At 36.7% G+C, this 25,356-nt stretch overlaps 1 long non-coding RNA gene across 2 annotated transcripts in view; it reads left to right on the top strand.

The window, feature by feature from the left end:
- The window catches only part of LOC116217207 (uncharacterized), a 29,155-nt gene extending 5,211 nt beyond the window's left edge, over positions 1 to 23,944 (top strand). Inside the window, exon 3 of one of the 2 annotated variants that reach the window (XR_004161399.2) lies at positions 23,879 to 23,944. This is a non-coding gene — a long non-coding RNA (uncharacterized LOC116217207). Of the gene's footprint in view, positions 1 to 3,421; positions 3,477 to 23,878 lie in introns of those variants that run through there. The other variant, XR_014886549.1, reaches the window with a different exon arrangement.
- Positions 23,945 to 25,356: the final 1,412 nt, after the last annotated feature.

Raw genomic sequence — 25,356 nt, 5'->3', positions numbered from 1 at the left:
TTTTGTTACTTTTAATGTTTTCCCCTCTTCTTACATTTGTTATTGTAAGAAATTCATGTCAAATATGGTCAACTCACTGTTTTATTCTTCTTTTCCCACCCTTCTCTCCAAACCTCTCCTATTTCACCTGAAATTGTTCCACTCTTCTACTCCTGACTCTTTTGTGAATATTTAGTCATACATCAAATACTGACTGACTTAAATAATTGTGGCAGTCCAAGTAAGTGTGCATGCCCAAATGTTAAAGCCTGGAAAAAACAAGCTAGACAAATAAACAGTCCTTGGTCCAAAGCAAGTGTGTACCAGGCTTTCTCCTGATTCTTTTTCATCCTGTTCCTCTTTGTTTCTAATTCTTTTTGTTCTTATCAAAAGTAAAATGAAGTCTTAAGAACTTACAGAAAAATGGCAGGGGGAAGGGAAGAGGTTTCAGTTGTACCTTGTGGGCGATTTAATCACTTGTGGTTTCTGTCTGTTCATACCTTTCTGTACTGAATTATGATACTAAAGCTATCTGATACTGTAGTTCGCATCCAGGCGTATCAAAACTGCCACATTATTAATGCTGAACCAGGTGTTTAAATTTATTACTGGGATTATTTCAGAAATAGAAATCGTGACTCTGCCAAAAAGGAACCTGGGATCTGGTGCATGAGATACCAGAGTTGTGCCTGGCCTTGGAACCTCTTCTTAACAGATGCGGTTTCCTGATGCTTTGAAGAAGTTTGCCAAAGGACCAGTAATAAACAAATTAGAGAACATTTTCTGAAAATAAGAGAAGTTAGCTTAGAATTGAACCCATCTGAATTCACACCTGCCAGCATTCAAGGAGTGTGTTCTTTGTTGGCTGCTGAGAACCATAAAGGTCTCAGACGCTTTTGAAGAAGTAACCTAAAAAAGACGTTTACTGCAGCTATGGAAATGTTTTTAAGAAAGCTCTACTCTTCAGTTCAATCTTTAGACACTTTTGAGGGCCTCACTCTATTTAATAAATCTTGATGTTTTGCCTAATATTCTTCACTTTTTTAAAAAATTAGTATCTATCTCCATTGATGTATTCATAATTCTTTTATTCTAAATTCCTTTTTAGCTGCTCAAGGAAAGTTTTGTTTTATGTCACACTGGGAACAAGAATTATAGAGCAGTGAAGAGTGAAGGCTGTTATCTTATTCACATGACAAAGGCATATATTATTTATATTATAATACCCAAACTGCAGGAATTGATAGATGAGACTTATACAGTCGACTCGCAAGCAAGATAAAACATCTTTTAAAAATAAACTACTTTTTGAGTGGTTAATTCAAAGTCGGATGGATTACTGCAAGATACTCTATGTGATTATTTTTACTGTTGGGACTCAAACTACCTACATATATTTTCTCACTGAGACAGGAAAAGTCTTATTGCATTTATTTTTCCTTCTGTTTGGATGATTTAAAATCTGAAAAAGAGACTGTTAGATCAATAATTTAGTGCAGTCAGATGAAAAGTGTCTTAACCTGTTGATTCAATGGTAGGATATTATGGAATTTTACACACTGAATGGCTGCATTTAGATTGTATAATCCATATTCAAAATAACTTCTAGTGGAGGGGAAATTGGCCATTGTGGATGAAATTAACATCTATGTCTGCTGCTTTTATGCCATATAGAAAGATTTGGTCAGCATGAAGGAATACTGCAGAATTATTCCTCATAATGATGAGTAGGTGAACTCTGCTTGTTGACGTTATAGACACAATATTGGCAGTTTTTCTTTCAAGTAATAATTTATTTTCAACCACAGTAAAGAACATAAAAACAGTGTAATCTTAAATTATGTCTGTCACAGAGGAATTTGAGAAAAATTTCCTATATTAGACTTAGTCCCCTGAAATATTCTCAGTGAATGACCTTATTAATGATTTAGATGGAGATTAGAAAACATCTGTGGTTTCACTGCAGTGATATAGCAGTGAGAGTGTAAGTAATTTACTGTCTCTTGTGACCCTGAGAAGCAGCTAAACATCTTGTCTCATTCACAAATGATAATATGACACCTTTGCTAGTAAGACTGCTTGTACCTTGCTAGGACTTCTGAGGCTGTGTGCATGTGTGTTGCAGTTTTTCTTCGTTGCTTGCTCTGTTAAGATTCAGACAACTTATGCTTCTCTTTTTCAGAGACCAGCTATTGATCTCTGTCTTTGCTCCATTCCAGATTATTCTTTTTCTCTTTGTAGTTACAAAATGGAGGAATAATAAACGAGTAATGTTTGTGCATTCTGAAAGCTATTGTTTCTCCTTTAATTATCAGAATACTTTCTTTCTGATTCTCAATTTAAAGTTGTATTGCTTTGAAACTTTGTGTTCCCACAGGAAGAGCTGTTGCCTTCAAAATTTAACTGCTGAATTTGATTTATTTATAAAAGGAAAGTTGCACTGTCACTGTCTGCCACTTGTCAGGGTCCCGTGTTTGTGGATTTTTAGTAATCTGGTTTTATTACTAAAGGACAAAAGTGGTAAGAACAGTTCTGACTGAAAATTCTGTAAATCCTGTTTGAATACATGATACAAATTAACATGTGGTCTAATACATACAGTAAGTGTGCAAGATTTGTTATGACATAATGACTGAAGAGATGACAAGGGTGTTGTTGAAGCTGCTGTTGAGCTACTCGGCACTTACTTTCAAGATACTGTGTGTTAACTTTGATTACAGCTGTTAAATTATTTTCCTCCTCCTCCCTTTAATCTCATTTCTCTCAAGTGGAGAAAATATTTCAAAACTTCTGTCGTGCCCCAAAGATGTAACTTGTAAAAAATCATAGCATATATTCTATTTTCTCAGCATTGAGCTCAGAGATGAACATGACTGAAAAATCAATAATGTGCTTGGCCTGCAGTCTTGTCATTTATTGATTTACATGTCGTTTATCTCTATACAAAATGCAATTATTGCTTAAATACAAAACAGTATTTTGCTAATAGGATACAAATGTCACCACTGAATAAAAAGGTCACACTTGCATGTAAATGATTGTCAACCCAGTCTCAAGCTTTGAAGAGGTTGTTAAGACACTGGAGACCCAGGTTTGTTTTTGTAGATATCAGTGGGTGCTCACCTTTTGATTTGAGTCATCAGTATTCCAATTTTTTGGGCTTGTATTTGTGTTTTGTGCTTGTGTAGTGGTATGAAGTGTATAAATGCAGATCACAAGTAGAGGATTTGCAAGATACAATGCAGGAGCAGTGATGGTGCAAACATTCCATTATTGGTGCACCTCTGGGAGAATTTGCTGTGGCTTCCTCAAGACCAGTCTTGAATTCCCTGTGACCTGAGCAGTACTGACAGAACCCTTATCCTTGGGAGCACCTGAGGGGCTCCTGAGAGGCAGAGAGTTTTCAGTGTTTGCACATTTCTTGTTTCTTTTTCTGTCATAGCAATGACTGCGATGGGTAGTCAGTAAGCGTTTGCTCCTTGCCTGAAGAATCAAAGCAGAAAAGTCAAGTGTGCGTGGACAGAAGAAGAAAAAATAAATAAATAAATAAATAAGGAGAAGATAGAATGGCTTGGAATGTGTATTCTTACCTGCATAAGTGGAAAATAGACCCTTAAACAGTGCTTCCAAATACACTTGGAAATCTATAGCAAAAAATATTGTAGAAGAGATGCTGTCCTTCTATCTTGCTTTGAATATTTCATGGTGATTGCTCTGTTAGAACATTGTCAAACTTTTTATAGTTTATTGCAGTAACTAACTTAGGTAAGAAATCTCTCTGAAGTGGCATTGCAGGGCATTGAACTGCAGAATAGCTAGTATAGAGAAGGAAAAAAATCATTGTATGAAGACCTTTATTTATTTATTTATTTATTTATTTGTAGATTCAGTCTGTACCATGAATAAACCTGGGCCTTGATTTAATTGGCTGCCCGTGCAGGAGGTCACCTCTGCCTCTTCTGATCCAGTGAGTCTACACTCAGGTGCTTCGTGCTTGGATGTACAGCCTGATCCCCTTAGCAGCTTTGCACCTCCTATCCCCTGGTACCAAGTGAACAGTGAGAGGGCTCCTCTAAGGTATCACTTGTAGCACACTCAGGAACGCATTCCTGTTCTACAGCTGCATCATGCAGAATGTCAGTGGGATACATTTAAAAATTTTCTTTCCAGAACCACAAATCAGGCAGTGAAGCATGTGCTGCTGGTTTAAGCACTTATCTTGGATGTAGAGCAGGAAATCAATGCCAATGACAAATGGCCAGTAGTTGACAGTTTAAAATCTAGCAAATGAAAGCAAATGAAGTTAACGAAGTTGTTTTACAGTACTGTGCATCTACAGGTACATCTAACTTCATATCATTCATTTTGAGATCAAATTTATGACTGACAATCTTTGATAAAGTTGAAAACAGTGCAATCAGCAAATGAGGATATGCTATTTTTAACTGGCAACAGATATGTATACTTTTTTTTCCCTTCTCTTCTGTTTTGGGTTGGCATTGGAGGTATTTGGCTTGTATGGAGAAAAATGAGTTGATGTGCTTAGAAGAGGGTCTGTTTTGTAGAACAGTGACACTAGCAATTCAAGGGATGAACCTCAGGTTGTTTTTGTTGTTGTTCTTCTTCTTAACAAACAATTAATTTGTTATGTTAAAGGCCTCAGCTCATTTGTAACTCTTTCTAAAGACAGTTTGTTAAAGAGCACTTCCTGGACTACTCTATAGGTACTGTGATGTTGCTTAATTACTAAAACCTGAAAGTGATGACCAGATCGTAGCATGTGTACTCCTAAAAGGATACAAAAGGTTACCTGGAAAACCTTTCTTGCCACACTTTCCTGTGTAATTTATAGTGTTGATTTACACCATTTCGGACAGCATCAACACTGTCCAGCGCTAGAGTAAAACTCTGTAGCCTCTTTCAGGCTATCAATCCACAGCATAAAGTTCTGCATACGTTATTCCTTCACTACTTTTTCAGTGCAGAATTTTGCTTCAGTCCAAATAATGGAATTACCTTAGAATATGAGTGCAGTAGAACGGAGAAGAATCAAACCAAGACACTTTATTTGACTAAAGCCAAACACAGACATTTTTCTGTCTCTTGGAGTGCTGTACAAGTTTTTGAGCAATACTTTAGTCATTGATTTAAAAAATACTAACCCACTGTTTTGTACAGATTTAATATACATGAGATATATATCAAGGAAAAAAAACTGTATTAGACAAGTACAACTCTCCAATTTCTCAACACTTAACATAAATAATTGCTGCACTATGAAGATTTAAATGGGGATTGCCACTTTTATAATTAATTCTTTTTTGTTTCATCTTCCTTACTAATTGAAAATGGGCTTTCAATGCAGAATGCTTTGAAATTGTGTGAAGAGATAGAATTGGAAATGAACTTAATTAACTACAAACTGTCCAAATCAATCAGTGTTTTACAGTGCCTTTGTAATATACAGAGTTCATAATTTACTAGGGATTTGCCATAATACGTATGCCATAATTGCAAAGTAATCATGCTAAGAGAGTACAAAATTCAGTGTTGTGTTCTCATGCTCTGTAGGGATGAAATGTCTATGCGTTCACACACCAAACTGGATTGGGGGCAAAAAGGCTGTTTTTTTCCATTAACCAAACAGAGAACTTTTATAAATTAGGGCATTTCTCCAAGTCTGGCAGGGCTTTCAGATGTTAATAGCTAGAGAGAAAAAATTCTTTGAATTCAATGTCCAGGCAATCTGGCATTTCAAATTGTAGTGTTTTTGCTACACCATCCATGATGTTTGCAGCATGGAAACCGTAAGCTTATAAGAAGATCAGGCAAAATAATTCCCAAGCAAAGCTTTTCAAAATTTCCAGTGAGTTTTCATAAAGAAAAACAACACAATCAAAGCTGTTAAACAGTTTAGCATCGTGTTTATTTCACTTGTGTTTGGGATTCTAGAAGCCCTCCAAAGTTGTGTGCCTGATCCACAAATCTTAGAGCTTTGATACTTCGAAAGTTGCTATTCCAGTTTCTCGAATGGAACAGAAAGTTTTCCAGTATTCCAAAAAATAGAATAGTTTTCTGTAGTTTTCTTCAAACCCTTTTGCAACACAGGCTGTGATAAAGCCTTGTTCTCAATCACACATAGTATTTCTCACTCAGTAATACTTGAATAAAAAAGTAGAGAGTGACTCTTGCAATTCTTTACAGCTCTGCTTTCCTCTGCGAATAGACCTTCCTTGACCCTTTTTGAGTTGCTGGCTTCATCCATGAGTGTTTTAGTTGCAGTGTCATGAGGAACTAATTTGTTTTTGCCACTTTTCTTGTTTTACTTTACTTGCTTTACTTTTGTTTCTAGCAATGTTATATCCTTTCTTTTCAGTGGTAGTGTTTGGGGGTCAATAAGTAGTCTTTGTTAAGAATTGTGACTGAGCCTTTGGTGAAAAGGAAATTAAAATAATTAATGTTAGCTGAAGAAACTTGAGAAATATGAGAACATTATGTGACTTGTCCTAACAAATACAGGATTTGCTGACAAAGTCTGTTCATTCCAAATACTCCAGGGGCCTTTGCTAAAGGGTCAGAGATCCTTATTCTCTGGAGAAGTCCTTTTAGACGTGACACAGCTGTTGATGACAATTGCCAGTTGCAGGACACAAGGCTAACAGGAATCCTATTCATTGCTGAGTTCTGGTCTTTGTCTCAGAGGACCTCAGAGATAATTTATTTCAACAACAGACTGTTTCCAGTTTATGTGCGACTTAATCTTTTATTTCTGTCACCAGCACAGTGCTCAAATTTGATTGGTAGGAACCTCTCCTTTGCCAGTCTCAGAGAGTAAATGCTGAGAATATACCAGTAAACTGTAGCTGCACAATATGGCAGACAACACGTGGTAGTCCAAACTGAACTGTAACAGATTTTGAATCTGTAATCTTTTTAAAAATTGCAGTGTGATTTAGAGGAGAACATTTTAACATCTGAGGTAATGAATAGCAGAAGGTATATAAGCACACAGGTGAAATCAGTGACACAGTACTTCAGAGCTTTTAGCAACTGATGTACATATTTGTGTAAATACATTGACAGTCCTCCAGCATCTTTGGCATCTATGTTTCATAGTTGGGAAAAAGAGAGGAAAAATAGCTAATGACTGGTTAAATCCCTCTGTACTTATCTAAGATCAATTACATCCTGGGAAAAAGCTGTTGTAACTTCAAATAAATTGGAGAGCTGTAGGGAAATTGCTTTTTATATCTTTTTTTTTTTTTTTTACCAGAATCCAGTTTTGGGGATGAGGTCTTTTTGTACCTTCTTTCAGGATCTGTAATTTTTCAGGGGGTCACAGTAAAGATGTCCTTTGCATCTAGTGTTCTAGAAAACTTCTTGCTTATTCAATGGAAGGATTCACACTGTCCCTGGCATCTCACTAGTAGGCAAGTCTCATTCTCTCTTATCTTTTTTCCTTTCTGATAAAATATATTCTCTAATAATGTGTGTCAGGAAGATTTTGAAGCTTGAGGACTGGTGAGTATCACCCATTTAAAAGAAAGGGCATAAAGATGGGCATGAACAGAACTCCAGTTAGTGTCTTTTCCTGCCAGTGACAGATCTTTGCAGTATTGTGTTGCTCTAGGCACTGTAACCCGGCCTTGAAAATGCCCAGTTGAACAAGCTGGCTTCCAGTGATATAATAATGAGCTCTTCTCATTCTCCAGCCAAAGTCATTATGCTTGGGGTATTCCCTCCAGATGTTCACCAAAATGTGCTTCATGCTTCTTCTGCCAGCTAACCGTATGTCAGGAGCATATCCTTTGCCTGGCCCAGCAGCGATTTACTGGCAGGATGGAGTCAGAGAGAACTGGACTGGCTGGCTGGAGCAGTTATGCAAGGAAAATGAGAAGCTAAATATCCAATAAGTGTGATATAAAATGCTGTCCAGAGAGTGGAGGTCAGAAGAGCCAGCAGGCACAGACGGGGTTGTGGGACTGCCAAAGACAACTGACTGCGTTCAAGGTGTGTAATTCATACTTATGTACTAATCGCTTTGCAAGCTGTCTGGACTGGGAGGCCAATGGCAGCTGAGTGGACACATACCTGGGTCTGAGCCCAGCCTACGAGCTCAGAGAAGTTTCCTGAGAAGCAAGTACCAGCCACTTTCTGGATGGATGATAAGGTGGCACTTGCTGTGATATGAGCAACAGACTGTCCGGTTATTAGAGACTGCCAGCTGTCTTCACTTTGACTGTAGCGCTGCTGCCATCACAAATAAACCAGGCCCTGCCCCTGACAGCAATAAGCCTGAAAACCTGAATATTTGGCATATTTAGAGTCGTAAAGAAGTAGGTCCCTATTCACTACGGCACTGAGCAGGGTACTTAACTTGGACAGGTGTATGTTCCCACTGACAGTGCAGCTATTGAGCAGACATTTTGATGAACACACACCAAAGCGCTGTTGTGCATGGAGAAGTTGCTATTGATTTAAGTAAGCTTACACCCATAAAGGATTTTTTCATCACTTACTAAGAAACAAAGAGCAGTAGTTATAGATGTGTTTCATCAGAAGAAGGTTATTGCTGGAAATCCTTTTGTCTAATGTACGAAAACAGACAAGGCTGCCTAAGCAGAACAAAACAAAAAGGCAGCTAATGCCCATAAAGCTTCCAGACAGTGCTTTTTAGTCCTTAGAGCTTTGGAAACAGATGAAGGGCAATTCAATTGCTCTTAATGATACTCCACTGAATACATGCTTTATTTCAAAAAGCCAACTGCTCTAAATGCCATTGACAAATGCAATCATAATGTACAAGTGTCAGTGTCAGTGTAAAACTATACACCATTTCATATATTTTGCAGCTTGTAAACATCAAGTAGTTCATTTTTTATTAAAAAAAAAAACAACAACCAAAGAAATCAAAGCAGATGGAGCTCAGCAGTGATTTGTAGTATAATTCTTAAATTTATTTTTAATTACAGATTTGTTAGAGAAATATAATTTCAAAGAACAGTGGTAGCTGGACTTTCTAATGGATAAAGCTACACGGAAGTATGATACTTTGAGTTCAAAATAGATTGAAGTCTTGTATATTTCACACTAAGCAGATGCCCTGAGGGGAGTTTTCACTTAAAAGAAATCTCTAGGATACAGCAGTGTAGTTGTGAATGGTTTTGTATATGTTATTGTGTTGTAGTCAGACACAGGAAGAGTATATAAACCGATGTATATAGGTTTAAAAATGAAGTTAATCTAAATAATCTGCAGTCGATTCTAGATGAATCCATGTAATTTCAGAAACAAAATGAAAATTATAGGTAGTATCCTCAGTAGCTGAGGTTTTACGAAGAGCCTTCTGGGGATCAGCACAGATGTGGGTGCTGCAGAGGCTATAAACGTTGCAGCTCTTAACACTCCTGCTGCATCATAACCACAAAAGAAGCTACTTCTCCTCTGTTTCCATTAGTGGAATTGTTCCGTGATAAAACAGGTTTCACTGGGACTTGTTACCTTTCTGACTTTTCGCATCAGAATGTTAGGACATAGCACAGCTCATTTCTTTACATCTTAGTAGCACACAGGAGACTTTGGAGTGGGGATCTCACAAATGCAAGACATACATTAAAAGTATATTTCAAGTAAATGTACATTTATGCTCTGCAGATCTCATAATAACATCCATATAGCGTGTGTTTACTGTGAGCTTTTATGAAAGTGGTTGCAAACATTTAGATATTATTTAAAACAACAAAGATCAAAGCAAAGACAGCAAGGATTACATTGATTGGAATAAAGTTTTGACTGCGACTATGGGAAATAAATAAGAAACAATGGGACATAATTAATCACTCTAAATCTCTCATAATCATTCACTCTAAATCTCAGACATAAGTTGATGTGCCCTATAGAAAGGCTAAGGCTGTGTGCAGCCTCTATGAGGAACAGTCACCAGAATAAACAGAAAGTGTTCAGGGATTGTGGCAGATGAGGAAACAAGGTGGTTGAAACAGAAAAAAAGTAAGCAAGAGACAATTGTATCATGTGATTGTTACATCTCAACTAAAAGATTTTAAAGGATTTTAAAAGGGCTAAGGAGCAGATAAGCATCACAAACTGCGGACAAGAAAAATATGGCAATTGTAAACAATGATTTAGTATGTTTCTTAAAATGCCAATCAAGTGTGTGACAACGGCCTTGTCCAGAAGTGTGACTGAAAGTACTGAAGAAGTACAGTGCATTCAGTGATGAGAAACAGAGCTGTGCTAGTCAGTACAGGGCAGTACTTTTTCTCATTATTGTAATTATGAGGTTCAAATATGTTTCTTGGTCAGAGTAAGGGTCCTATCAGTGTAAGTTATCTGACCAAAAATCAGTATAAGAAGTAATTGGAAATGAATTGTGGGAATTAGAAAGGAACACTGTTGCTCTGAAGAATGTGCCAAAACTCCTGTAGCCTTCAGCAAAGCTAGGATTTCAGCCACAAGGAAAGAGACGTGAAGCCGATGCACATCTCCGAATGTGTTGTGTTTACTGAATGCTCAGGGTAACGTTTAAAAAACAGTGTTGTGCTGGCCTTGAGAAGTTGTTATGATTCTGAGGAGTCACTAGCTGGATGTTAGTGACTGTGCCCTTATACAGCTGTGTTCAAACAAACAAAAAACTGTAGTACTGTGCAATATTATATTGCTGACATTACAGCATCTGAGAATACAGACTACTAAGAGAAATGGCTACATGATTAGGAATTATTTCCCTCTGATCTCGGGATATGTTTTGTGGCTCAGTAGTATGTGAAGGTAGACCTTGATCTTATGTAACATGGAAGCCAAGAATTCGCTTAAGTAAATACTTATGAAATGGATGAGTCATAGTTTTTCATGAGTCCATGGCTGTACAGCAGGTTTATTGGTGACTTACTTGGAGGAATGTTAGGAGGTCAGCAGTCTCTCAGTACTGTGAGGCTGAGGTGCGGTGTTTCCCTTCCAATGGCAGCACTGAGCAACCTGGTGTCAGGCAGCGAGGAATTAGGCTTTCTATTTGTGCTGTGTTCTTACCTGGAAATTGGTACTGACTCAAAGAACAGCAAGACTGAATTTTTTGCCAGGAGTGTCTGTCAACATCGTAAGCCCAGAGAGTAATTCATTTTCTATGGTTCCTTCTGTATGGCATCCATAGTACTCAGTGAAGTACATCTTCCTGTCAGCATGCAGCTATTAGCTGACAATGCAGTTGCTAGCTACAGCACAGTCATTTTTTTACATCTCATCCTTCAACAAATGAAAAGCACCAAGGAATGCCCCACTCCATTGTTTTGTGATAATGTATGTGTGAAAAGCAGCTTATTCTAAGACGAGGATAAGCCTGTCTCTCAAATTTACAATAAAGATTTGCTTTTGAAATCTTCAGATAGGAAAATACAGCTAGCAGCCATTCCATCTGTTTATTTGAATAAGCAAATCTTATGGTTGAGAAGTTCTGTAGTTGTTCTGGAAAAAGCTATAAACAGTGTATTGTTTAGTTTTGAAAGACATTCAGCTAATGTTAGATTAACATGGCTTTGGTAAAAAATTGTTTTTTAGCATATTCAAACATTAATAATAGTTTTATTTTAAGAGTTCCCAGATTTTTAAATACCTGAGATGAATTGGAACTGCATGTTCAAAGATTTAGATGCTACAACACGTGCAAATTTATTTCACCACTCACCTTACACTGTTGTAAAGTGTTAATCTGAAAGAATAAATCCATATGTCTCCCCTGGTACAGCCCAGCATACAGCATGCTAGAATTATTCTGTTGTGGATGAAAAGAGTACCAAGGTTTTTGCATATTTTCAGATTAGTTTTCCATGTCAATTTAGTCTATAAATACAAGCAAAGGTTTGAAAAGCTTTTGTTACCCAAATGGATCATTCTTGTTATTCTCAACAGGACATACTCCTTTTAAAACAACAAGCTTTAGGATTTACTAATCAGCTCCATCTAAAATCCTTTACTTCTAGTCAGGACAAAGTATGATCAGTGTGTTGAGCCATGGAAAATTTAAATGAATTTTGTTTTTGCGATAGAATATAAGAAAAAGAAGTCTAAACACGAAGTTGTCATTTGTATTTCACCGCAAGCTTACTGATCTCACCAGCAGTTAACACAGAATCTTTACTGAGATGAAAACATTGAGAAGTTATATTTCTCTAGAAAGTCAAAGCAAACAGTCTGTTAAATAAATATAGATAATCTGTAGATTTTTCTAGTGTATGTGGTAACATTGTTTTGTCAGCCTACAGGAGAACTCGCGTGGCTGCGCTCAGAAAGGGAAGTGTATCTATAAACCATCAGGACAGTATCAGTTCTATTACTTTTGAGTAGAAGCAAGAGATAATGTTATCTTAATCAGTTAGAAAACCCAGAAAGGAATTTGTGTTCCTCTTCAATTGTCTACCGAAGCTGAATATCTGTGCATTTATGAATAAAGTATCAATATTTATGGTAAAAGCCTCTTGAATGATCATATGGTGAGCTCTTTGATTAAAATAATAAAACTGTATTGTGCACAATTGGAAGTTCAGAGCTCTGACAAAGAGTGTGCATTTCAGGCATTGCTACTTAAAAGCCCCATCAGCACAGAGAGTAAGGATGCTGTTGATTCACCGACCCTGGAGTTGTTCAAGGAATGTTTGGATTCTGTGTTGAGGGACATGGTTTAGTGAATACTATTGGTGATAGGTGGATGGTTGGACTGGATGATCTTGAAGGTGTATATATCCATGACCAGTGTGACACATAGATATCTTTAAATTGTAGTGAGTTTGACAGGACTTATTTTATAAATAGTATGTTTTTGTCATTTATTTGAGAGTCCAATATTATTGTACACACAATTTCTGGATGTGAAAGTGTAGAAGACTTCTGAGTTCTCTGTAAGTAAATTTCAGTAATATTTACTGTAAACCAGTATATCCTATGTATATAACAGAACAGAACAGTTAAACTGCTGTTTCAGGTTCTGGATTGTGCTATTTCTATCTCTCTCTAATCTCATATTCTCCTTTAAATTATAAATTGCCCAAGTTGTATGGACTAAGCCAAGGGAACTTTTGGAACGTATTTAATATGGCTTTATTAGCTTTACTACAGGCTCAGGATATGATTTGGTGTGTTGGAAATGTATCTGTATTCAATGATGTCTCCCTCAGGATTCATTCCCTTTTAATGAACAGTGAGAGATGATAGCAGTGTGTGTGATGTATGTTTTAGCATGGTTGATGGGTTTCTGCAGTTAAAAAGTACATGTCATTGTTATTTACTCTGTATTATTTATACTGTGAGGCTTCTCTGAGGCCCTAGCCCTATTGCACTAAGCAATGTAAAAATATAGATATCATCTATATTTTTTATCTAGTTTTCCTGAGAATAAGAGACCAAGACAGGCCTTCAGAACAGTGAGTCATACTACTACTTTCTCCTCAAGAATGGTCAGTGTTCTGGGGAATAGGGCATTGGCTGATGATGGTCTGTTTAACCATTTCAGCTGTTCTTGGCACACGAAGAATTATAATATTGGGCTTCTTGCTGTCTGTATTCATGATGCTATTTTACTATTTGTCACAGAAAAAAAGAGTACGAAGTGAATTCAAAACTCAGTACATCCACTAAATCACACCTTGGAAAGAGCCTACAAAATGAAGGGACAGTGTCTAAAACAGAGGAGATCTGAACTCTGCACTATTTATTTTGTTTAATAATAATCAGTTTTATAATAATATTATATATAATATATAATAATAATATAATAATAATATTTTGTTTAATAACAAGTTTAGATTTGAATGCCATTTTTGGAAGTTTGGCCCACTTAATATAACATTTATGACCAATGTGCTTCTTTTGTGTAGAAAGCATTACTCATTTTAACAAATTCTAAGTCAAGCATGTTTGTTTAAGCATGCATTTAAGTTTCTCCAGCAAGTTTTTTATCCTGGAAATTATTAGGAAGGGCTTTTCATCACAAAGGTAGTGACTGACTGCATATTTTGTTTTATAAAATCTCTGAATTTCTCTTTGGCTATCCTAGTGGAAGACACTGAATGCAAAGAGCTGTTAAAGCATCTTTACTTTGTTCCAGTGGTAAAATAAGCCATCTTCTTTAAGAACACAATGTAATTAAGTGAACAGATACCTCAGAAAAATAGGAATCAATCACTATAGTGATTAGTTTTAAAAAGATGCGAGGTGGACTTGCATTTTGTGCACTAGACAGAATAATTCTGTCTATTTAAGTAAATACATAGGTTTTGATGGCAGGTTATTTTAGGCTCTTGTAAGTAGTGATCCAAATCCATCAGCTGCTATGGCTCAGTATTCCTGAATACTGATTATCTTCAGGAGCTGTAATAAAACCCATGTAAGACAGGGCTTCATTAAAGCATTTTCTTATGTTTTCAGTTTTGTGATTTTCTTTCAATTGAATTGTTTATGAAGCAAAGTTTAGCTTGAAGTGAATTATTTCCAAGTCACGTATTATCAAAGTAATACTTCAGTCATATTGAATATTGGAGGAGAACGTTTTTATAGTGCCTAGTTTTACTGCCTTGCAACAGTTGGAATCCACTAAGATAATCAGCTACGATAAAATTATGTTATTGAAGAGCCTGAGTCAGTGACTTACAAATTTTATGTAAAAAGCTTAACAACCATTATCTATTTCTTCTTCTGAGTGGATGAAGATAGGACTTGGCTATCCAAAAGCTCATACGAACTGAGTCATTTCACATGTTTCCAAAGCAAAACTTGATGATTAACCACCCAGAAAAGGGGGAAAGTGCTGTTAGCTACATCCTCTCCCATTTCAGTGGAGGTCTGCTGTGCCTTAGAAATGCAAAAAGAGCTGCTAAATTACTGTGGTCTGTTGAGGACTTTTAATAGGACTTCCTATCATAATGAGACATTCTAAAATTCCTTTTAAATAGGTCGTCTTTTATATTTTCTGTGCTTCATATTTAAAGGTTTACTACTTACTTTTGTCAGATTATTCTGATATATTCTTAATAATCATCTTAATAACTAATTAAATGTCTGAAATGTAATCTTTGTCTACTCTGCTGTAAAAGAAAAATTCTTCTAACTTGAGCAAATGTTATTTTTTATAGTTCTACACATAATAAAATGGGATCTCTGAAATTCTGAAGGAATTATGTAAGATGTAGTTTAATACTATAAACTAAAATACTGTTAGACAGTATTATGACATTGTCTGCCCTTCAGGATATGATGATTCTTTGGGGATATAGTGAGATAAAATTACTGATTCACTGGAAATGGACGAATTCCTCCTGGCACATGACTGAGGCAAAAAAAAAACAACCAACCAAACAAAAAAAGCAACAACAACAAAAACAAAAACAAACAAACAAACAAAAAACAAAAAGAGCACCCCCCAAAATTAATCAGAGCAGCTAAGAGTGCATATATAAATATATATATATATACATGTATATCTATTCACACACACAGATAAAGCGATAGAAATGTACTTCAAGATGATACTGACTACAGTTATTTAGTCTGCATCCACTTGATTATATTCGCAGCCCTTTGTCTATATATATTAAAACTTACTTGTGCTGCACACAACCATGAGAGATTAATAGTCGCCTGATGATTTGCTTGTCCTACTGACCATTTTGGAGATGTCTCTTTTATTGTGAAGAATTAATTCTGGTAATCATAACCTTCCGGTTGGCATGTCAAAGACACAATCAGACCCGGTAGTTATGTTATTGCACTACCAGTATAACCTACTCATTGTCCTACAAAAGCAAAGCCATCATTTTGATTATCAATACCATTATTTTTTCTTCAGTTAAGAGATTGATTCCTTTAACATTACAGAGTGGAAAAAATAAACTTCTTGCAGATCAATAACACAACACTTCTCTTCCTTCAGACAATCCTGATAAATGTAGCTTTAGATTGCTTATCTTACTGACTCTACAGCTTAGAGGGGAAAAAAAAACAATTTTTTTTTCTTCTCATATCTTTCAAATTTACACTGCCTGCTTGCCATTAAACTGCCTTAAAATTCTTCAGTATCATCATTTTGGTCATTAACGTCGTGCTGCTATAATTTTGTATTTGTTGATGTTACATTCCAGTAGTTTAGAAAGCAGCTTCAGAACACCTTGGGTTCACAGGTCAAATTAATTTAAAAGTTAGATGGAGCACTGAATGCTATTAATGGAAAATTGATCCTGAGAGATAAAACTCATTACCTAGGAATGCATAACTGGAGTATTACCTCAACACAGGTCTCTCAGTGTCCTCTACCGTCCAAAGGGATTTTGATGTATGTTTTCCTTAGGAGGACATTAGAAGACACTGCAGTGTTTGTGGTTCCAAACTGTTCAAGATTTTTTTCATTGTTTGAATGAGATAAAGAAAATCCATCCAGAAGTATCTTTTATTATTGAATATGAGATCATTGAATAAATTCTTGAGTATAAACTTACTAAACAGTATGGAGCCCTGCTGGTCCCTAGCATAGCAGAGTCCTACTAGAAAGGACATCAGTGTGGCATTGAATAGGCTGCCTTGCTCTGAAATCTCAAAATAACTGCATAGTTCTGAGTTTTAAGTCCCATGAGCAAGTTGCTTTTCTGCTGTGCTTCTCTGTCAGCGTTTCTGCTGTGTGTAATTCTGTGTGTGTATCTTAACCTCATCCTACATGCAATTGAAAAGTCCTTTTGTGTTTGGCCTGTCACTCAGAAGATGTGTCATTGAATGCTATTACCTCTACAGGTGTCCAATCACAGCCAGTGTCTGACTGGAGTTGCTTTGTCTGAAATACTCAGGCTAACAAAGGAGGAGCCATTACAGCCTATTATATGTGAAAGGAACTTTTGCTGGACTCAGTAAGTGGCCCAATTTGTCTAAGAACTCCACCAAAGTATCCTAAGTGGATTCTTAGGGCTGCCCGGTAGACTCTGGATGGCTCCCCTGCTATGCCTCCTTTGTTTAATCCTCTTATTGGAAATTTCTCCTCGAATATTCATTTCAGTTTGGTTATTAGCATCATTTCAGTCTCATCTCTGTTGCAATCTGTTATCCCTGATTTACTGGGAAAAGTGAAGCATCGACCTACTGAAGATAGGTCTGTGAAGGATTATTTAATTTTATATTTATACTGAACTTTTTAAAGGGAGCATTTTATACTTGGGAATTAAACTTACTGATGCTGGTAAAAATAATAGCACCTCTAGTGGTATTCTGAATCGCTAGTATATGTACTGATAATTCCCTGATGTAAACTGATGTAGCAACCGGTGTAACTTTCATCTCTCTGACACAAAAATCAGGTTGATAAAATTCGAAAGTAGAAAATGGAAACTGCATTGAGCTCTTCACCAGAGGTTCAGTCTTTGCAAACAAGATGCCGTAGGCACTCATGAAAAATGTACCCTCACTGACTCTCTTTGCCCAGTAGGGTCATGTCCAGATCCTTTCACCTTTAAATCACATTGCTTTTTGCTTCACTGTTGCATCTTGCCCTCGTTCCTAGTTTGTTGCTGCCTTACAGGCTTCTGTTGTTCTAGAGACAAGAGAGGAACGTTTATTAAGAGAGATTTATTTGGAAAGGTCAGACTCTACATTACCTCAGTATTAGGTTCAGTCTGCAGAATAATGATTTCATTTAGAACACAGGTTTTGCAGACATCACTTACTTTAAAATATGTCTTTGAGGAATCAAACCTGTCAAAATCTGTTAAATGAGTGAATCTCCATTCTGCTGAGTGCTTCTGAAGCACTAGAAGCTTTAGTAGCTTGATTTACATTAAATTTTGATTTTAAACAGTGAAAAACACTACATACTGTTGATAAGTTTAAAAAAACAAACAAAAACAATCTTCCAAATAATTTGGAACAGAAATTTAAAACACAGGTTGCTTCACCTTTCCAGTTTTATGAAGAGAAAGGTTTATAAACATGTAAGAGACAAAAACAGGAAGAAAATTCTCTTCTCTTTTAGTAATGCTTTTTAGTGCAGTCACATGTGGATAATTTCAGCAGGTCAGTCTATGAATCAGTATCTATTTTGTGTTATAGCTCTTTAGTACCACCCCATAAACTCACATATAGGGTTTTTTTTTTTTTTTAATGCTTCCACAAAAGCAAAGTTTGTGAGTTATTGTAAAAGTCCAGATTACAGAGTCCAAAATTTAAATCTTGGCTTCATTCACAAAGGCTTCATTCTACATATTACAGGGCTTTATACCAGCAGGATTTAGTAAAGCACATACTGTATTTTTCACAACGAGGCACAGAGGATCTGTAGCCATCCAGTATCATCTGCAAATTCATATATGTATGCCAGGCACAGGATGAACACAGATTGAAAAGAAATTCTGCAGACATCTTGTATGTGACAGGATACAACAGATTTAGTCATACAGAAATACACAAAACAGTATTAGTTGACTACAGCCTCATAAAACCACAGTGGCATATCCTTTTAAGACTTTTCTGAGCATTAGTGTGGTTTAGAAAGGTGTTTGGAAAAGTGTAATGGAATAATTTGTGGATATTTAGGGGACCTCTTCCCAGTGTGAGAGCAGTAGGGGAAAAAGCGCTTGTTTAAAAAGTAATGAGCTGAGGAAAGATGCTGGTGTCATGGGCTAACCTAAGGCAGGCAGGCAGTGACCTCCTTAATACCCAGCAAGAGCCAAACAGCATAGACACAGGGTAAGAAGGGCTTTGAACATGAAAATAAGAAAAGCTTTGAACAGGAAAATAAGCAGCTCATTTGAGGCAACGGAGGAGAGAAAGTGCCTAGAGAAACAGCACGTAGGAAAGACTGTCAGTTAGGAGAATGTTGTTGTCAGAAGTTAGTAGGAAAGGTTACATAATGACATATTCTGCTTGTCATTAGGCAAGTTCTGTAAGGGTTTGGCATACTCTGCATATGAAAACCTAGAGAGAAATTGGGCTCAGAAAGAGTGCCCAGGGCCCAAAGGAATGGATAGGACAGAAATAGTGAGATTATAGATAACTTCATGGTTTGCTTTATGAGAGAAATGAGGGAAGATGACAGGGAAAAGTGTGTTTAAGATCTCTCTTCTAATTAGGTAGGTAGTTCCATGGGAGTAGATTCTTATAGGTCTGCAAGGAGAGATCACAGGTGCAGCTCACTCTCAGTGAACAAAGGTAGTTCTGGAGTATAGAAAAGAACAAGGAAGACATCATAGATGGTGCCTGAGTTGCATTTGTGAATGTAAAATTTGAGAATTTGGGACAGAAAAAAGACAATGTTGAGAGACTCCTTCCAAATGTTGCAGAAGGAATATGAGTTCCAATGATACAGAGAATAAATAACATCATAAGTCAGTCAGAAAACTGAAAAAGAAGATTTCAGAAGGAATTCAATATTTGATTTGGTTTTATGTTTCTTGGCTTATTTCATACAACTTTATCAGCTCTTTGTGTGCATTTGCTTCTTGCTTAAAAATGCAGCTGTTGCCTGTTTGGAATGTGTCACTTTATTCTAGCCATGTTTGTCCTTGCATTTTCTCTATTCTCTGCATTTCATGTGGCTATGCATCCTTTCTTTAATACCTTCTTTTCTGACACCAAACCCAAGTTTCTTCACTTAGCACCTCTTCAGCATATTGCTTTCCTTTGTCTACCTCTCTGTATTTTACCAATACTTTGTTTCCTTCCTCTTTAGTGATGCCTGTGTTTCATAAAGTAGTTGGAAGGCTTCTTTCTTAGCATGTCTTGAGGATGGAGCTTCCTTCTGATTAATCCTTGCCCACATATAGCCTGATTTCTTTTTCTTCTACTACTATTCCATATAATCAGAACAGGATTTTCCAGATGAAAATAGCCTTCTGCCTGTGTATTTGTAGCAATTATGGAATACTGGAGATGGGATATTTCCTAGCACCTCAATTTAGAGTACTAAAATGAAAGCTAAATAACAGTTGCAGAACTATTCGCATTTCTGCATCAAAAGCTTACTTCTCCAGTACCTTAAACCACGTATTCTCATTTGTGTCTGTTCAAAGCGAATGCAAAATCATAACGTGAAAGGACTACTTGAGACTGAAGTTAATAGAAAACCAATCATGAAATTAAAAGAAAAAGAAAAAAAAGTCAGCTGCCCTTACTATTAGCATTTAACAGAATCTGTCACTTTGTCAGTAACCAAGGGAAATATTTTAATGAAAAAAAATCTGGGAGATGCAAGTAGTATGCAAATTATAATTGAAATTACTTGTTTTGAGACTGACCCTTGAAACATAAATAAACATAGTATTGTGGTTTTGAGTCCAGGTGGGATTTTATATCTCTGCCATCACAATAATACTTGGGCATCTGTTTTGCTTAAATACTGAAAAATATTTTACAGAGTTTAAATATGTTTCAGCACATCTACATTATTTACAGTATTTTATGCTTAGATCAACTCTAACACAAAAAGCGACTTGCCAAAAGCAAGAGATCAATGGCTGAGCTTAAAAGTAAAATTCAGGAAGCCTCATTGCCAGCTTCCTCTCTACCCACTAGACACTAGTACTCCATAAATATGTGATCAAAAGATTGCTCTGGTGCATGCCTCTGCTGGGGAACGGGTGGGGGGACCTGAAAAAAGTCTGTCTCCTTGGACGCACTTAATAACATTGTGGTGACAATTTTTTAATTGTAAGTCAAAATGAATGAGCATGTTACTTGCGATCTGTGTCACATCTGTTTTCGTTTCTGAATCATGACCTGTCAGAAGTAAAATATTTAGTGGGCAGTACAATGAAATCATTTGTTATTTGTGGGAAACCTGTGAACTGATCAAGGAGGAGAACTGTTGTGCAAGCTGACGCTGAAATGAACATGAAGCCTGAACATGCCAGCTTGTTTTGTGTTGCCACCTACCTCTTAACCACGAGTTCTCTGCACTGTCTGTGTTTAGCATCTCCATTCGCTTCCTCCTTTATATGAAGTCTCTCTGTAAGTGAGAATGTCAACCTGGGATCAAAGAATAAGGAGCATGTGCTTATGAACAATTTTCTATCAGAAAATTCAATCAAGGTTCTTTTGATCAAAACATTAATCTTTTGGACACGTATCACAGAGAGAACTCAGGGCAAAACCTTGCTGCTATTGTATCTTTTTAGAGTCATTCTGTGATTGCAACCTATCAGCAAAAGGTAGTTGGGAAGTGAGGCAACATAGATATCAAGAAATGATTCTAAATATGATTAACTTGATATTTTTTTTTACTTATTTCTCTCTGTGGTTTCAGTCCATTAGGGGGTGGTTGTGAAATAAGTTTGGGCAATGGCCAATAAGTAAAGAGAAAATCATCTTAAAAAACATTCCATAAATGCAGCAGTAAAAGATGAATCTCCTGCACCAAAAATGAGATTGAACTAGTTTTTATTTAAGAGGATTGCAAAACTGCAAAAGGGCAGTATTTAAAAAATGGTGCTATATTCCCTTTTGTTTAGAACATTTTGTTATAGATTGCAGTGATTTTATCTTGCTCATCTTCAGCAATGAAACCATGCAGATTTCCATTTAGTTTTCAACTTGATTTACCAATGAATGTAAGAAAAGAAGGCACTGGTATCTGCTCTTAGTATTTTGAGGCTTTGATTACAGTTTTAATCAGAGTCAGTTCTATCAGAAGACTAAAATATTCATTCCAGCTCAATGCACTACTCTGCTCTCTAGGATGTTTCCAGCCATTTTTAACTGCATTGACCTTCAGAGTAGCAAGATCCAGTTTAAAACAGGATGAAAACCTTTCTTTTGCATTTCCGTTTTTCCTCTTGCATCATAATTTGGGGCTTGGGGATGTAATTTGTCATTGAAAACTTTTTCAAAAAAAAAAAATCTTTTTTTCAGAGATTTTTCCAAACCTTTTTCTTTCCAAGTTAAAAATGTGTTGGCATAACAAAATGATCACCCGTCAGTGATTTTATCCAGGATACATCTGCTTTCATCAATCCTGGACATAGTGTTAATTAGATTTTTCTGAAGCCTATCCTGCAGCAGATGTTTTAGGCTCACCCCTTACCATGTATCCAGGAGGTATCAGCTGAACTTTGCTAGCAACAGGGTTGGTTGTGATGTCTTGGAGATGTTGTTTGTTGCTGTTCTAAGCATTTTGCTTTTCATAGATTGATGAAACACTGTCCCCAGTTTAATTGCAACATCAAGTAAATTCATCTTCATGTATTAATATTATACATTAATATTATAGTGAGTGATGTCCTAAGGCTCCTTTCAGTGTTGAATGGAAATGACATAGATTTTTCTTTTTTTTTTCCTCATCAGAATAGCAATAAACACTGGGGCACAGGGGCAGATTTTTACTGCTGCTTAAGTTATATTTCAAATTGCTAATATGCTTCCAGATTTTCGAAGTGGCACGGTTTTGAAGAGAGTGTTTTATGCTGGGACCCAGTGTTGAGACTTGTGCAGAGCTATGCTACTGCTGCAGTTTGTCATGTAACAGAGATGCCAGACCCACCCAACAACTAGAATGTAGAAAACAGGAAAAAAAAAAAAAAAAAAAAAAAAAAAAAAAAAAGAGACACCACTGAACTTAACCAAATTAAAGAAACCTAAATAATCAGACATTAATGAAATATTTACTCCTTCCATTCCTCAGCCTCCATATATATGGACATGGAACACCTCCCCAGCAAGGACAAGCTGGGGGGGCTGGGGCTGCTTAGCCTGGAGAAGTCTCCAGGAGACCAGAAAGAAGGGCTATAAATAAGAAGGGGACAGACTCTCTAGCAGGGTGTGTTGTGATAGAACAAGAAGAAATGGTTTCAGGTTTCAGCTTCAAACTAAAAGAGGGGAGATTTAGATTGGATAAAAGGGAAATGTTTTTTACAATAAGGGTGGTGAGGCTCTGGCACAGGTTGCCCAGACAAGTGGTGGGTGCCTTGTCCCTGCAGACACTCAGGGTCAGGCTTTGAGGATCCCTTCCACCTCTGTCCATGATTATGTGATGCTCAGTGTGACTTGCAAGGTGTTTGTTATGAGAAGGTTGTGCTGGGCCTGCCTTTTCCTACAGCAGCCGAAATGCAGCCTTTCTGTGGGCAGAGAGAGGCAGCTGCCAGTTGAGAGGAGGAGGCAGCAGTGCTTGTGGCGGGAATTGCAGTGCCCCTCAGCAGCTCCGGTACGGAAAGTTGTGGGAAATACTAATTTTACCTGCAAAATAACAGACAGTAGACCAGTGATTGTACGTAATGATTTGTTATAAAAGTAGTTGAGGTACCAATGATGGGTATTGTAGCTGCTGTGATTCTCTGGGAGAAAGCAGGAGACAAAGGAGAGCTGCAACCCTCCTCAGTCAGTGTCAGGTGAGCTGTGCACAGGTGCCCATGCTTTGTTATTTATCACTGAGGTGATAGATTCTCTTGATGTGTTTACTGTTCTAATTGCTTTCATGTTTTTCTGTTTGATTATCAGGCCTTCTCAGTTTTTGTGCAAATGTATGTTCATACATAGGCAGCTATGAGTGACAGTGCAGGAATGTTACCCAAATGTTTTTTGATCTCAGCTCTTCACCAAAGAAACAGCACCAGTATAATATGGTCAAATTAAGTAAGAGGAGCTGAATAACAAAGATTTGAAAACATAGGTCCAACAGAAGATATGAACACAAAGAACATATACAGAAACTGCTACCTCCAACCTGATCTCCTTAATGACCAGACAGAATAGATATGTCTACTTGAACACAGAACAGCAAAAGAAAATATTTTGTCTGATAAAAACGTAACTCAGAAAAATTGTCTAAATTCACCATGGGAATACTTTATTATGGTCAGTTCTTGTGATATAAAAGATAATTAAACCTGGTCTATCTAATTTATAAACATGCCTCTTGTTTCTTTTCCAGAAGAAGCAGTTCTAAACTAACTTCTTCAAGAGCATACAAGACTTTGCTTTGGTTTCAGAGAAAAGGTAAGAAACCAGTTGTCTTACTTCTTCTGCCTAATTTTTATTTCTTTTCTAACATAAACCTGTTCTCTCCTACTGGAAGCCTGGTATTTACATTAAAAAAACTGAATAGTGTGAGTTCTTGTATTTATAATTAATCTACTTGTAATTTCAGTACAGCAAAATCTGGAGAGATTTCTGTAACGTGTAATGCTGGTTCTCTATTGAGGAATTAAGAAAGTTTGTTTTGGGCACTATCGGGAATGGTTGGTATATGCGTATTTCAGTTTCATTGCAGGAGTTTAGAGATCTGTTTGATGATATGGTCATAAACTTCATGTTTTCTTGTACTGTACCCCCAGACATCAGAGGGTACTGCTAGCAGAAGCATAAAGAACATGAAGTATTGGCAGCTAGATTCTCTGTTTTACTGCTACTGTGAAGATTTAGTTCCTTTCCATGTTTGTTAAGGCAATGTTGTGTTAAACAATTAGGGATAGAAGATAGTCTTCTTCCAGAGGAGGGGTGATTAGCACTAGGCAAGATGCTGCTATTTGATTTTTTTTAGTATGTAAAAACAAGGAAATGTTAAATAGGTAACATCAAGGTTATTTCACCATTTTCTGCCTTTCTTCATAAAGTACCTGAGGAAAAAAAAAAAAGAGGCTTTTATGTCTAGGGAAGGCAGTGATATTTTCAATAATGCCTCAAAAGCACTTCTTTCTGGTGCAGAATTTCTCGTTTATATTTTGTTTGCTGAAAGAGAACTGAGGAAAAAAAGAGTTTGTCTTTAGGAGGAAGAGAAGAGACAGCAATGAACACCATTCTATTTAAACTTAACAATGTCACAAAATTGCCAGTCTTAACATATTGCTGTGGTATTCTGCTACTACAGACATTTCTTCTTCTTTTCTTTCATGATGACGAAAATGAAAAACTATTTCACCTTGAAAGCTTTTCATCTCTAGTGGGATTTCAACCATAGGTCCAGAACACACCAAACTTTGAGATGAATGAAGGGCTTGACAGCTGTACAGTGATAAGCTGCAGTGCCTTATATTCCTGTGTTCCTAACGGCCTTATGTTGTGTGAGTAGGCTATACCAAGAATGTGATTATTGGTACATTTATAATGTGGTCTACCCAGAATCACAAATAATGGATTATAAGGAAAAACATATTATTTTGAATGACTTAAAAATACAATTTAAAATATAGGTCTAGCACCAGTCAGCTCACTGGCCTACTTGAACCATTTCAAATTAGCTCAAGAAATTATTTTTTAATGGCTCGCTCTGTCTTGGAAGAAGGGAAAAATTGATAAAATATGCTTTCCTTCCCACCAACTCTAACAGCCCCTACAGCAGAAAATGAAACTTTAAAGAAATGTAGTTTGCTGTATAATTTATTAGCTTACGGATTGCCTACAGTGTGTACT

This window comes from Meleagris gallopavo, chromosome 15 (genome assembly GCF_905368555.1).
Source record: "Meleagris gallopavo chromosome 15, MGAL_WU_HG_1.1, whole genome shotgun sequence".
NCBI lineage: Eukaryota > Metazoa > Chordata > Aves > Galliformes > Phasianidae > Meleagris > Meleagris gallopavo.
This window is presented reverse-complemented; position numbering and strand designations above follow the sequence as displayed.